The sequence below is a fragment of the Pinus tabuliformis genome, chromosome 9 (genome assembly GCF_031772625.1).
Source record: "Pinus tabuliformis cultivar Carrire ecotype Pingquan chromosome 9, CPIR1, whole genome shotgun sequence".
Taxonomy (NCBI): Eukaryota; Viridiplantae; Streptophyta; class Pinopsida; order Pinales; family Pinaceae; genus Pinus; species Pinus tabuliformis.
This window is the reverse complement of record NC_142307.1, coordinates 605,707,419-605,721,878: the sequence shown is the minus strand read 5'-3', so window position 1 is coordinate 605,721,878 and position 14,460 is coordinate 605,707,419. Positions and strand designations below refer to the sequence as shown.

The following is a 14,460-nucleotide window of genomic DNA, read 5'->3' as shown; positions in this document are numbered from 1 at the left end:
CTGAAAGCTCTAGCATGACTTATGAAGAAGAGGAAGAAATGCAACATGATATAGCAAAATTACGAGACCAAGTTCAACAAGTGTCACTTGCACAGAAAGGAACAGAATGTAAGATGGATGGTTTAAAGAAAGATGTAGAAGCTAAGATGGATGGTTTAAAGAAAGGCGTAGAAGCTAAGATGGATTGTTTAAAGAAAGGCTTAGAAGCTAAGAAGGACAATTTGAAGATAGATTTGAAGACAGACATGGAAGAATTGAAGAAGTTGCTACAAGAAAGGGTCACTAATGGTGAAAGGGTAGTAAAGGAAACTCATAATGAGAACAAAAGAAATGTTAATCATGATTCCATAGACTCTAATGTTGGATCGAAGACCCACCATATTCCAAAAATCGATATGAGGAATTTTGATGGCAAGGATCCCGCAGCATGGATATTACAGATGGAGCAATTCTTCGATCTCAATAATGTGCAAAACACACAAAAGGTACGTATGGCAACTTTATATTTGGAACCAAATCAGTTTGTATGGTATCAATGGCTTTGCTCTCATAAACAATTTATCACTTGGGCAATTTTTACGGAAGAATTGATAGCACATTATGAGGATACAAAAAGCAACACTTTTTTTAGCCAATTGATAAGTCTCAAACAAAAGGGTTCAATAATGGAGCACATTGAGGAGTTCCAAAAATTGAACATAAGGGTAAAAGATATTCCAGAGGAGCATAGGATTGATGTGTTCATAGGGTCTTTAAAGGATAATATCCAACATGATGTTCGCCTTTGGGAACCTGATTCATTAGAGAAGGCATTCAGGTTAGAAAGAAAAATGGAAAGAAAAATTATGGCAACCAGGAAGCATACCACTCACAACTATAAAGAAGGAAGTGTTGTTGCCCCTAGTCTTCCACAACCTATAAGGTTGACACCACAACAATTGGAAGAAAAAAGAGCAAAATGGCTTTGTTACAGTTGTGATAGCAAATACACTAAAGGTCATAAGTGTACTGAGAAGAAATTATTCTACATAGATTGTGAAGAGGAAGAAGTAAAGGAGCAAGAAAGGTCAAAAGAAGAGGATATACTCCAGGAACAAAGCCTAGATGAAGAACAAATAAATCCAACCATATTTTTGTAATGCATTGGCGGGAATTACCACTCCTCAAACCATCAAGATAGAAGGACAAATCAAGAAGAAAAAGGTAATAGTGTTGATTGATTCAGGAAGCACCGACAATTTTATTCATTGTAAGGTAGCAAAAGAATTGAATTGCTTCCTATATCTAGCACCAGAGTGTCAAGTGATGATTGCAAATGGAGGAACAATAAATTGCTCTGGAAAGTGCCATAATATCAAGCTATCCATGGGAGAATATGTATTAACTAGCCCAATGCTTTCCATTCCAATGGGAGGTGCTGATGTTGTACTAGGAGTCCAATGGCTACAATCCTTGGGTACAATAGCTTTTAATTTTCAAGAACTTTTCATCAAATTTTATACAGAAGGAAAGGAAGTTGAATTAAGGGGTATTGCAGGGAAACCAGGAAAGATAATCCACTCTAATGGTATGACAAAGCTTCTAAAAAAGGAGCAAAGAGGTGTAATTGCACAATTATGTTCGCTAGATGTTTCCACATCGGAATCATCTATTTCTCCAGATCTCCAAAAAGTCCTGGACAATCATTCCAAGGTATTTGAGACTCCCAAAGGTCTCCCACCTATGCATGATCATGATCATGCTAGTCATCTGATTCCAGGAAGTGTTCCTCCAAACATCAGGCCGTACAGATATCCCTATGTCCAAAAGAGTGAAATTGAACGTATGGTTGCAGAAATGCTAGAGGCTGGTATAATTCAACCGAGTCAAAGTTCTTTCTCTTCTCTAGTAGTATTGGTGCACAAGAAGGATGGATCATGGTGCATGTGTCCGGATTATAGGGAGCTCAACATGCTCACTATTAAAGATAAGTTCCCCATTCCTGTCATTAATGAATTTCTGGATGAATTGCATGGATCAATTTACTTCACCAAGTTGGATCTTCATTTAGGATATCATCAAATCAGAATGAAGACTGAAAACATTCTGAAAATAGCATTTAGAACTCATGAGGGTCATTATGAATTTTTGGTCATGCCTTTTGGCCTTACTAATGCACGTTCAACATTTCAAGGTTTGATGAATTCAATCTTCAAACCATTCCTTAGAAAATCTGTGTTAGTATTTTTTGATGATATACTAATCTACAGCAAGTCTTGGAAGGATCATGTTGAACATGTTGACAGGGTGCTACAACTATTGGAGGAGAAACAATTATATTCAAAAAGATCCAAACGTTTCTTTGGAGTCTAAGAGATGGAATATCTGGGTCATATTGTATCTCATGAAGGAGTTAAGGTAGACCCTAGCAAAATTAAAGCCATTAAGGAATGGAAAATCCCCACATCCATAAAGCATCTGCGAGGATTTCTCGGGTTGACAGGGTATTATCACAAGTTTGTTAAGAATTATGGGAGAATAGCAGCACCTCTAACAACATTATTGAAGAAAGATGCATTTTCATGGACTCTGGAAGAAACAAAGGCCTTTGAACATCTTAAAGAGGCAATGTGCCAAGCACCGGTCTTAGCTACACTGGACTTCACAAAAACCTTTATTGTGGAATGTGATGCTTCAGGAAATGGAATTGGTGTTGTTCTAATGCAAGATGAAAGACCCATTGCTTTTGAAAGTCGTCCAATCAAGGGAAAGTTTTTAACCAAAGCTATTTATGAGAAGGAAATGTTGGCAATACTCCATGCACTTAAAACATGGCGATCCTACCTAATGGGAAGACAGTTCAAGGTAAAAACGGATCATGATAGCCTTAAATACTTTTTAGAACAAAGATTATCCTTTGAAGAGCAACAAAAGTGGGTCACAAAGATGTTGGGTTATGACTTTGAAATCATCTACAAAAAAGGGAAGCAAAATGTGGTGGAAGATGCACTCTCAAGAAAGGATGAGGATGTGGAAGCATTGTTGTGCACCATTTCTATTATCCAACCAGATTGGATAAATGAAGCAAGAGAGGAATGGAAGAATGACAAAGAAGTGTGGGCACTTATTCGAAAGTTACAACAATATTCCAGTACGTCTGATACATTTAGCTAGAAAAATGATTCGTTATGGTACAAAGATCGCTTATACCTTTGTAAGAATTCCCAACTAAAACAAAAGATTCTTATGGAATTGCACACTTCTCCCTTAGGAGGGCACTCAGGATTTCTAAAAATTTACCACAGGGTTAAGAAGGAATTTTTTTGGGATGGCCTTAAATCAGATATTCAAAAGTTTGTGGCGGAATGTTTGGTTTGCCAACAAAATAAAGTTGAAACAATTAAGACACTGGGTCTATTACAACCTTTATCCATTCCAGGCCAATGCTGGGAGGAGGTTTCAATGGATTTTATCACAGGTTTACCCAATTCTGAGGGAAAGAGTGTCATCATGGTGGTAGATGATAGACTTACCAAGTATGCACACTTTTGTGCATTATCACATCCATTTAAAGCCAGTATAGTTTCTATTGCATTTATGGAAACAATTCAAAAGCTACATGGAAACCCAAAGATTATTGTAAGTGACAGAGATCCCATTTTCACTGGAAATTTTTAGATAGAATTATTTTCTTGTCTTGGTACTCAGTTAGCTCATAGCTCATCTTATCATCCTCAATCTGATGGGCAAATTGAGATAGTAAACAAATGTTTGGAAGGATATCTTCGTTGCTTTGTATCTGATAAACAAACACAATGGGTCAAATGGTTGCCTCTGGCTGAATGGTGGTATAACACTCCCTTCCATACAGCAACAAAAATGACCCCATTTATGGCACTTTATGGGTATCAACCACCATCCATCACATCATATTTAAGAGAAAATTCTAAGTTTCAGGTAGTGGAACATCACATTGAACATCAACAACAAGTCCTCCAACTCTTAAAGGATAACCTTGTGTTGGCACAGAATAGAATGAAGCAACAGGCAGATCAACATCGCAGTGGAAGAAGTTTTGATGTAGGTGATTGGGTATTCCTAAGGCTACAACCATATAAGTAAATGTCCCTCAAGCAAGCTAAGAAGGATAATAAATTATCACAAAAGTATTATGGTCCGTACAAGGTGTTGCAAAAGATTGGTACTATGGCATACAAATTGGAGCTTCCTGCAGCTTCTCAATTGCACCCAGTTTTCCATGTTTCATGTTTAAAGAAGGTTATAGGCGACAAGCTCCCAGTTCAAACAATATTGCCAGAACTTGACGAGGAAGGAAAAATTATATTGGAACTGGAAGCAGTCACAGAATCAAGAACTCGACAGCTACGAAATCGATCAATTTCAGAGTATCTTATCAAGTGGAAGAACTTATTTGCTGAAGATTCCACATGGGAGGATGAAAATTTTATGCAGAAGTATGTAGAACTACTCAAGCGTTGAGGACAACACTTTTTTGAAGGAGAGGGGCATGTTGGGTCCCTATAATACTAGTGATTACCCCATTAATATTGTAGTTATACCCCTTATTAATATTGTTGTGCCCCTATTTGCCCCATATTGTTATTACTGTGCCCCATAGAATCCCTCTATTGTTATTTTTGTGGCTTTATATTATTATTGTTAGGTCGTCTAGATTATATTGTGACTCCTTAGACTCCTATATATATAAAGGAGGTTTTGTCATTTGAATCATCCAAGAATTGTTCATTTATGTAATGTAAAGGAGGTTGCCCCCTCGAAGAGGCTGAATTCTAAGGCGTTGATCTATCTTTTCTATCTTTTCTTGAGCTGGTTTCATAACAGCTGCACATTAGAAAATTACGATAGAGGAAACTCCCAATAAATCATATTTAAAGAAATAACAGATATAAGCAGAGGTGGGAAGTGATATCAAAACTTCTATATTGGCGATAGCATATCAGGGATTTAAAAAGAAAGTACCAGATATGAAATTCACGATATGGGTTGTAGACGGGAATATCAGACGTTTCATGATATCAGAGGAGACTAGTATCAGATATATCGGATATTAGGGCTGGGAAGTATCAGAAATATTGAGTATTGGGGATAGTGGATATCAGAGGAGACATGTATCAAAGGTTTTGATATATTTGGAGTTTTGAGCATGGAACACTTTAAAAGCTATGATATTTGCGAAGGGACAATATGCTAAGTGGCAGTTATGGGGCTAGCCTCTCTTAAAGTATTTAATTAAAAAGGAAGCACACAACTTATCTCTTCCTTTTAGCAAAAGCCTCTTTAATAAATAAATTAACTATCGGGAAATTATTTATCAAGGATTGGCTTTATTGTAACTTCCTTAAAAGGAAAGCTACAATATTATAAGAATCAGATATAAATCTTCTGATAATACATCAATTTTATAATAAAAGGGCCTATCGGGATTTTCATTTACTGTAACATTATTAAGGCTGGGCCTCTGATATTTGGGTTCCGATAAGAGAAATGTTCAAGTCCTTAGAGATTTTATAACAAATTAAAGAGTTTTATTAATATGAAATAAGGGTCCCCATTAATTATTATATAACTAAAATAGAAATAAATGGTGGGGGGGTTGTTGAGTACTACAATAGGTCCATATATAGTTAAACGTGTTCTTGCAAAAGGTTCCTATGAGCTTGTATACTTTGAAAAAATTCCCTTGGCCTAACCTTGCAATGGGTTGTACCTCAAAAGATACTATGCTTAGAGTTTTTCTACATAGTCATTGTGTACATACTGTATAGGTTTGTTATTGTGTTTGTAGTGTGTTCTCTACATATTTTTATACCACCTCTACTTATCTTGGATTAATTTTGATTTACATATATCGGTGTTCCCTCAACCATATGTCAATTATGCTGATGGTGCTAACCATAGTACCCAAAACGTTTCTTCCGTAGCATGGGAAATCTACGCCCCTAATGACGAGCTAGTTAGTTTGCAAGGAATTTTCATTAGATTCTTGACTAATAATATCGTTGAGTATAACACAGTGATCGAAATTTTATTTGATGCCTTTTCATCTGGCATTTTTCATTTTGTCATCAGAATTGATTCACAACTCATGGTGCTACATATAAGTAATGTTTATTCAGTAAGAAGTCCAACTATGTTACACATGTTTTTGAGAGTTCACCATTTAGAGAGACCTTTTGGCTACATTTCATATCGACATGTCCCTAGAAGTCTAAATACATTAATAGATGCATTATATAATCATGTTTTAGACAAACATTTCCAACACTTGTAAATATACAATCATCATCACATATTGTACAAAATAGTATAATAAAGTAGAAAACATCCATAGATTAGAAAATTGTATATAGTGTTTGAGTTTTACAAAAATTTTGTGTGAGACACATATAGTTCATGGCCTACAATATCCAATTACATGTAAAATACAAGATGTGGCTCTAAATCCCTAGGTGAATAATGTTGGTGGTGATCATAGTAACACACAACTGCATTGGAAACCTTGCGCAATAGTCAGTTGATCCAAGCTAGCACCCCTATAGTGCATCTTTATAAATAGATTGGGATATAATCAACCACATTATATGGAACAGGGAGGGTCAATCTCTCCACATGGTGCTTAAACTTAGCTAATTTATCTACCAAGTTTGGATCTCCTAACTCCTCCATCTCTGCCTCATCGACTCTAGCCTATCCCAGTTATCGCTATGCTCATCAATGGAGTCAGGACATTACCACAAGTCTCATTTTTCCAATATGTACATGTAAAATCAATATTTAGTCTCAGATACATTAAAATAAAAATAAAAAAATTGTAAAACTTAAAAAACCATAAATATCCAAAATGACATTGCTTTTACCTGCATTGCTCCATTGCTCGTCTTTAGGTAAAATGAGCTTTTGGTCTCCACGAAAATCAAATCCAACATACGAGTAGTTCTTGATCATAATCAGTTGCTCTCGCATCGATCTAAAGAAAGTAGGAGTGAATGTAATCTTAGGCCCTCTTCTATGTTGAGCCATTAATTCTACCCACTACCTCATGCAAGGCTCTTTAGGTTCAGGTGACTCATAGGATATCAAAGGAGGCCGTAGCAATGGTACCCTTTGTAAATAAAATGACACTACGATAGAACCATAGCCAAAGTTATTCAATCATTTGGTCTTTTCTCTACTGAGTTGTTCCTTCAAATTGACCAAGACCCCTTCACACGAGTTGAATACTGTAGGTGCCAAAAATTATAAGGCATACTGCATTTGGGTCTCAATAGCTAAATGTAGTGAAACACTACTGACCAACCGAGTAATGGTAAATAAGACTATCTTGAGCAAAAGTTTAATAACATCATTTATCTCAATTTTCCCATCCTTAATTTCTTCAGACCAAGGTCGACAATGAATGGATATGTAATCCCTCATTGTCTCTCTACCTCTCCTGTATCCAAATAATGAAACTAGACTGCCTCTACGTGATAGCTCTATCAAAAAGTAGAGGTCTTCTTTGACATCTATAGTGACAACCTATTCTCCAATAATGAAGTATTATCCCTATACATCCCAGGCCCTTACCAACTACTCCAACAAATCTAATTGGGCCCTCATGCTTGGAATCACAAAGAACTTTAGTAGAGACCCACAATTTCCCAACACTTTCATTGTTTCTAGATCATTTGCAGCAATCATATCTTGAGCCTCATGCTCCCTTTCTCACCATCTTAAAACCATTTTCACTCTAGTAGATATCTGCAAAATTACAATGAAAAAACACATGGAATTAGAAATGAGAAAAAATTTGGTAAAAAAATAACTCAAAGCTCATTTTTTGGAAGCCTTACTACGTCCATCGCATTGTTTATTCCTTAACAGAGTGACCCAGTTCACTTAGCCTCCCTTGTAAGTGCACTAGTTCACACTCATCAGTACTTAGTTGACCCATCGTACCTCTCAATATAAGAAGAGTACAATGGGCCTAGTGAAAATTCTAAGTGCCAAAACTTCAAAAATATTCGCAAAAAATGAATCAAACAAAAAAACAAAACTGTGAAAATGAAGAGAAAGGATATACCTCTTATTTGGGACTCGCGATATTGGAAACTGTTCATTGGATTGGCTACAATCACCTACTGAAGATTGAAGGTAAAAGACACTCAAAACTCTCTCAAATTGGTAGAATGACAATGGTAAGAAATACAATTACTTTTTTCACTTTTATGGTCAAAATAAGTCATTATTTTAATAGTTTTTAATGTTTTTGACCTAATTTTACCATATATTATGTATTTTTGACGTTTTCGTGGTGCTATGAGTAGGTTGAATGTTAAATGAACGACGTAATTCAGGTTACATTTAAAATGCATGTCATTTTTCTAAATGAGTATACTTTTATCACTTTTATGATCTCATTAAACTTACGAAAAGGAACCCCCTGGAGTAATATTTAAGTTCTTTGCAATCTCCCAAAACATGAAAATATTGTCGAGCACTTGTCTTTTCGAACTCATTAAAGTAAATTAAAAGATGTATACACAATATAAGTTTAACCCTTTTCCAGACTGGATGGACTATTTATGAAAAATGAATACTTTAGTCGAACATGGCTAAAAGGTTCTCCTGGGTATTGTTTTACGCCTTTTCAAGCCCAAGGGACAAATTTATGAAAAGGAACATATTGAAGTTTTATTTTTTGTCTCTTTTTGAAAATATCTAAAAATGGAAAAGAAGTTGAGTTATGCCTTTGCTAGGCTCATGAAATATTAAACAACGTTGGAATCGTTAAGTATGACAAGACTGAACCACTTCTTCTCAGGGTTCATTAAAAATACTCAAAAGGATTCATTTGAAGGATTAACTTATAGATAAAGCATATGTTATCCTCATAAAGCTTATAAAAAATAACTAGGTATTGACTAGAAATGGTTGGGAATTTGGGAAAACATGGCATCAAACTTATTAATGGTAGCAAGTTTCTCTTGAACATGACACTCTTGCACTTCATCTCTGTGACTTCTTTGAGTTGGGGAATCCACTTGCCTCTCTATCAATCACACCTTATTGAAAGCCTTTATGATGGGTCTTTGAGTCAATGCTACCATCTCCATAAAGAGTCGCCACTATGTTCAAGTGAAATTCCACCCTTAGTTGACATATGCTACAATACCCTTAAGCCTTACTTCATGTTTTCCATTCCTAAAACAACTCTACATCGTCACATTTTATCTCAAATCTTGATACTTGTTTCATGCCGTGGATGGGGCATACATTAAGGCCCTCCTGCAATGGGTCACTTCTTGTCGACATCAAAAGATTATCCAGGAAGTTGAATTAGAAACTCCCTTCAGTGCCTTGGACCTTTCATACCTCAATGGAAAGCTTCCTCGCTTTTGGTGATAGGTTCTCATCATTGACCTTCAAACAAAATATTTCATGTGGTGTTCTACTTCAGCTCATTTATTCAAACCACATATATTGTACTGTAGTACCTTAAGGGTCATTTTCATTATCAGTGTTTCCTCTCACATATATTAATGGCTTACATTATTGGTTGGTAATCAGATTATGTCTACCATGTTTGAATTCAACACATTTATTCACATGGTTAGACTCATACTATCGAGTAACAAGGTAGAATACCCTGAATCTAGTTCCCTCCATCTGGGCTATGATTTCAGGATTCATACAAGATTACAAAGTATGATGTCTATGATCATTCATAAATCTATCTAAGAATATGTCGATAATCTGTCATCGATGGATGTATTTATGATTATTGTACATGTACATGTAAATTGGCTTATATGATGAGTATGGGTATGTTTACCTCAACCATGATATCACGATGATTATGTATTGTAACAAACAATTGATGATCTTGACCAATCTATTGTTGATCTTGACTTGTCACATGGTAAATCACTTGAGTCCTCAGCCACTACTTCTAATTTTGTACTTTAGGAGGCAATATATTACAAGTTGTTCTGTCACATCCAATTAAAAGGCCTTGAAACTAGATCAATCGAAATCCATTGACACTTTTCATTCATCCCCTGTAAAGAAAAGAACATCCTCTCTCCAAAAGTTCCAAGAATTCTAGGTTAAACAACTCAAAACCATAATTTTTAGCCCCATCACACTTAGTCTTCATGCAAATTTCATTGTTGTAAGTTGTACACAGAGAACCTGCACTGAACATCGGATGTTGCTTTCAATAAAAAATAAATAAATAAATTGAATGTTCTCTTTCTAGAAGCTTCCAGAGAGGTTTTAACCATTTATTGTTGGATTATATCTATAAATACTACACTTGACGTCTTATCTCTTATCCATAAAACTTATCCTCCCTCTAACGTGGATTTAAGTCCTAGAATGATAAATCCCAAATGCCCTCTTTTACCTTATAAATTCACTACCTCCCATAGAGTCTGGGTTGGATTTTGGAGACTCTTAGTTATGCCCTTGAGCTGTTGTTTTGTGCTTAGGGATCCATTATCCATCTATGGACTTGAGTTGTGATTGAAGGCTTTCTTTGTTGGAAATAATACTGAGAGGGGAGGGGTGAATCAATATTATCAAATCAATACAACTTTTTCATTTCCATATTCAGATTCATATACGCTACTTCATTTAAGTAAAACCGCATGTATACGCAACTGTGATTAATGAAACCCGCGTATATACAATAAACTTATGCAGCTTGTTATCACTGAAAATGCTGTAGTAAAAATTTTTTTTAGCTTGGCTTAAAGTCAGGGTATTTTCGCAGCGCCAGAATTCTTTTTAGCAGTTTCGCAGCGCTACATGTTTGAGTGGTTTCGTAGCGTGCTACGAAACTGGGGATTTGTTTGAGTTTTCAGTGAAGGTCCAAATCCTAGCATGCTTATTGTACAGAGTTCTTCTTCCCTCCAGGAATGTTGATGAGAGCAGTGGCAGTATGTTCAAGGAGACACCTTATGATGATGCAGCTATTGTAGGATTGCCATCAAATACATTAAGGGAGTTATCTCTGAATTCTGGCTCATGGGTGATTGTGAAAGATGTACATACTAATGTGGGAGACTTGCAGGAGATGTTGTGTTGAATCCTCTAGACAAAGAATCTATTAAATGTTATAAGTCATAGAGTGTTTGATATTTGGGATTGTCTTTTCACAATCTGTAACTTCTTTCACAAAGCAGGGCGCCACAATGGATTGAAAGATTTGAAAAATATTTATGATAAAGTTCATGTTCCCGTTTGTTGGGTATTGGTGTTCAAAGTTGGATTAGGTAATAAAGGGGCTGCGCTTGCAAATAGCATTTCCAATTGGATAAATGTGGCACTTCTATCAATTTATGTTAAATCTTCCCCTGCATGCAAGAAGACATGGACATCTTTCTCAAGGGAAGCTTTATATGACATTACAAACTTTCTTAAGCTTACTATTCTATCTGCAGTAATGCGTTGCTTGGAATACTGGTCTTTTGAAATGCTTGTTCTCTTCTCCGGTTTGTTGCCTAAGCCTGAACTTGAGATATCAGTTCTCTCCATCTGTCTTAGCACTCATGCAGTTGCATATATGATCCCCTTTGGCGTGGGTGCTGCTGTAAGTACACGAGTTTCCAATGAACTAGGAGCTGGACGCTCACGCACTGCACAGTTATCAGTGTGTGTCGGGGTTTGTATGGCAGTCAATGAGGCTCTTATGATAAGATATATTTTATTCTCTATCAGAAATGTATGGGGCTATGTTTATAGAAATGAAGTAGAGGTAGTTGAATGCATTTCAACCATGATGCCACTGCTTGTACCCTCAACATTTATGGATGCCATCCAAGGTGTTCTATCAGGTATTGCTAGAGGATGTGGATGGCAAACGTTGGGTGCCTATGCAAACCTTGGGGCATACTATGTGGTTGGCATGCCTATAGCTGTCATTTTAGCCTTTGCACTGCATGCTGGCGGCAGGGGACCTTCGGCATTTGAGCACCTGTTCTGTTGCTAAGAACATTGCGCTAACAAAGGAAAATCTTATCAAAAATTTATCACTGCTGCACAGAAAAGGATATATGGGAGCACCCAAAAGAAGTTGATCAGGTTTTGGTTAAATATGAGCGCCTTCAAAAATTTCGCATTCATACTCCAAGGTATGCACTTGTGAACAGAGATTACCCCTATTAAGAGTTGAACTACTTTGTGGAGTAAGGGATTTTGTTCAAAACCATGCATAGCGAATTATCAAGCCTTTTGTGGAAAAAACCAGTTTATGGAGATGATCACAGTGTCTATGGTTTAGTGGCCAATCTTCTGGCTTATCATATGTTTTCGAGCCTCTTACACTATTATGGAGGATTGAACTCGCGTTATCAAAGGCAAACAGAGCGAAAAGTTGTAGAAGGACAATGGGATTTCCAAGAGCTAAGGCCGCTGCATTACTTGTATCTTTTTGTCCGACAATATCCATATGGAGGAGGCGAAGGCAGATATGAAAAATGCAGTTCTGAAAGAGTCCAAGTGCAATGTCTGCAACATGAGATCACTGGAATAGTATGAACGCAATAGTATCAATGATTTGGTTGTCGCTAATTGAGTGACATCCTTGAATACTTGATCTGGTCATTAATTGTTTTTTTTCTTCAATTGAATGAACCTCCAAAGGGGTAATGTAAATGCATTAATTCTCAAATGGTTCGTTGATTCGACCTTCAAAAAAAGGTAATGAAGATGTTACTATATACACCTGCGCCATCCGAACAGGGTTCTTTTCGTTCAAGACTTCCGTTCTATCCTCGTAAACTATCTGAGCAATCTGAGGATAAAAGTTAAATGTAATTTAATGTGGACATCATGCACTTTTAAACAAGAACGAAATTTTAGGTCATTGGTTTGGCACCGACGTGAGTCATAATACAGATGGCGCTGAAGGAGTTAGGTTTAGCCTTTTGGCTGATCTATATACGTCCACGTCCTCGGTATCATGCTAAATCGAATCCTCATGACCGTGAATGATGTTAAGGGGCGCATAAGAAAGGGCCTACAATTTATTTCTCCGGAGCCTACAGAATCGAGACAATTGGATGGCGGAGAATTCAAGTAGCAGACAACAAAACCAGTGAATCTCCATCTGGCGGTTCGTTTGCAACTCGTGCCTAACCTCATGATATCTTCCAAGCAGTAAATACTTTATCTGATGCGTTTTCTCAGAAAGGGAGTTCATTTGTTCATAATATATTACAGACAAGATCTAGGTTGCTTCCAGAAGAAATAGATGGATCCTCGGCTTTACTTAATTCACCGGTTCATATCACAGCTCTGAAATTTGAGAATTAAATTAACCAAGTGCTTCATGGCCTAAAAAACAGAGTCTCAAGAAGCAGAATATAAGTTTGCCTATGAAGAACTATATTTCCTCTGTTACTTACAATACCTTGTTGCTGGGAGAATTCATACATCCAGCAGTCGAATGCCATGGTGCTGCACGAATAGTCAGAGGCTGTGCAATTTATATCAGAGAAGCTGGAGCACTTTGCCAAATAGTGGTGACCGGAGTATACTCTTTAAATGTTTTCCTGTCTGCGCCAGTTATGATTCTTTTTATTTAAATTCATATTACAGTTTCAGGTGAAGATGATTTTTAGAGTTGGAAAGGGATATTTTGTATACAGTAAGTCGAAGGCCTTAGCTGCGCTAAATGGTATGAGGATGGAAAACTCAAACAAACTGGAAACGATCTATGGTCTATCTCCTTCAAGTGTGAGGAGTATCTTGAGCAAAGGGTTATACCCACAGAAGGATCAAGACATTATTACTCATCTTCTGTGGATGGTCCAGTACGCAGTAAATTACCTTACATGGATGTTGTGGGAGGTTCCAAGAGTCCTTTAACAGAGGAGACAAGTTTTTCCTCAGGAGAGATATTTGTTGCAAGCAAACCTTTTCAAAACAATCAAGTGCTTAAGCCATGAACACTGATGATTATTTAGAAAACCAGAGAGGAAGAGTGTATTTTTTGGAATCACACAGCAGTTTCGTAGCGCGCTACGAAACTGCTGTAGGTGATGATTTTAAAAGCGCAGAGCAGCTAGTCTGACACGGTGAGCAGGAGTTGAGGAAAAGGAACAGCTGTTTATCAAGACCACCTACAGCACATCAGAAACCTGGCATCGTTCCATACCTAGAGTTATTAAAAGATTTGGGAACATGCTGCTATACTTTAGGAGAATGTTGGGAGACAGAGACCGTTAAGATAGGAGCATCTCTTCTGGTCAATTAATGAGCTATCAGCGCTCTTAAGCATCCTAAATCAGCATCCATTGCACCTGTAGCTCAGCCATATCAGATTAATTGGAGGAGGACAGCTGTCAAAGCATTCAAGAAAGCATCAAGCATACGAGGAGAATGAAATTAGTATTTTATTTTGATTAGGATAGTGTGTAATTATAGTTCAGCATATTTGTAATTAATGCATTA

The 14,460-nt window shown here is 36.8% G+C and overlaps 1 pseudogene; it reads left to right on the top strand.

Moving 5' to 3' along the window:
- Nucleotides 1–11,449: 11,449 nt before the first annotated feature.
- LOC149150042 (protein DETOXIFICATION 16 pseudogene) lies at nt 11,450–11,995 on the top strand (annotated as a pseudogene).
- The last annotated feature ends 2,465 nt before the right edge of the window (nt 11,996–14,460 follow it).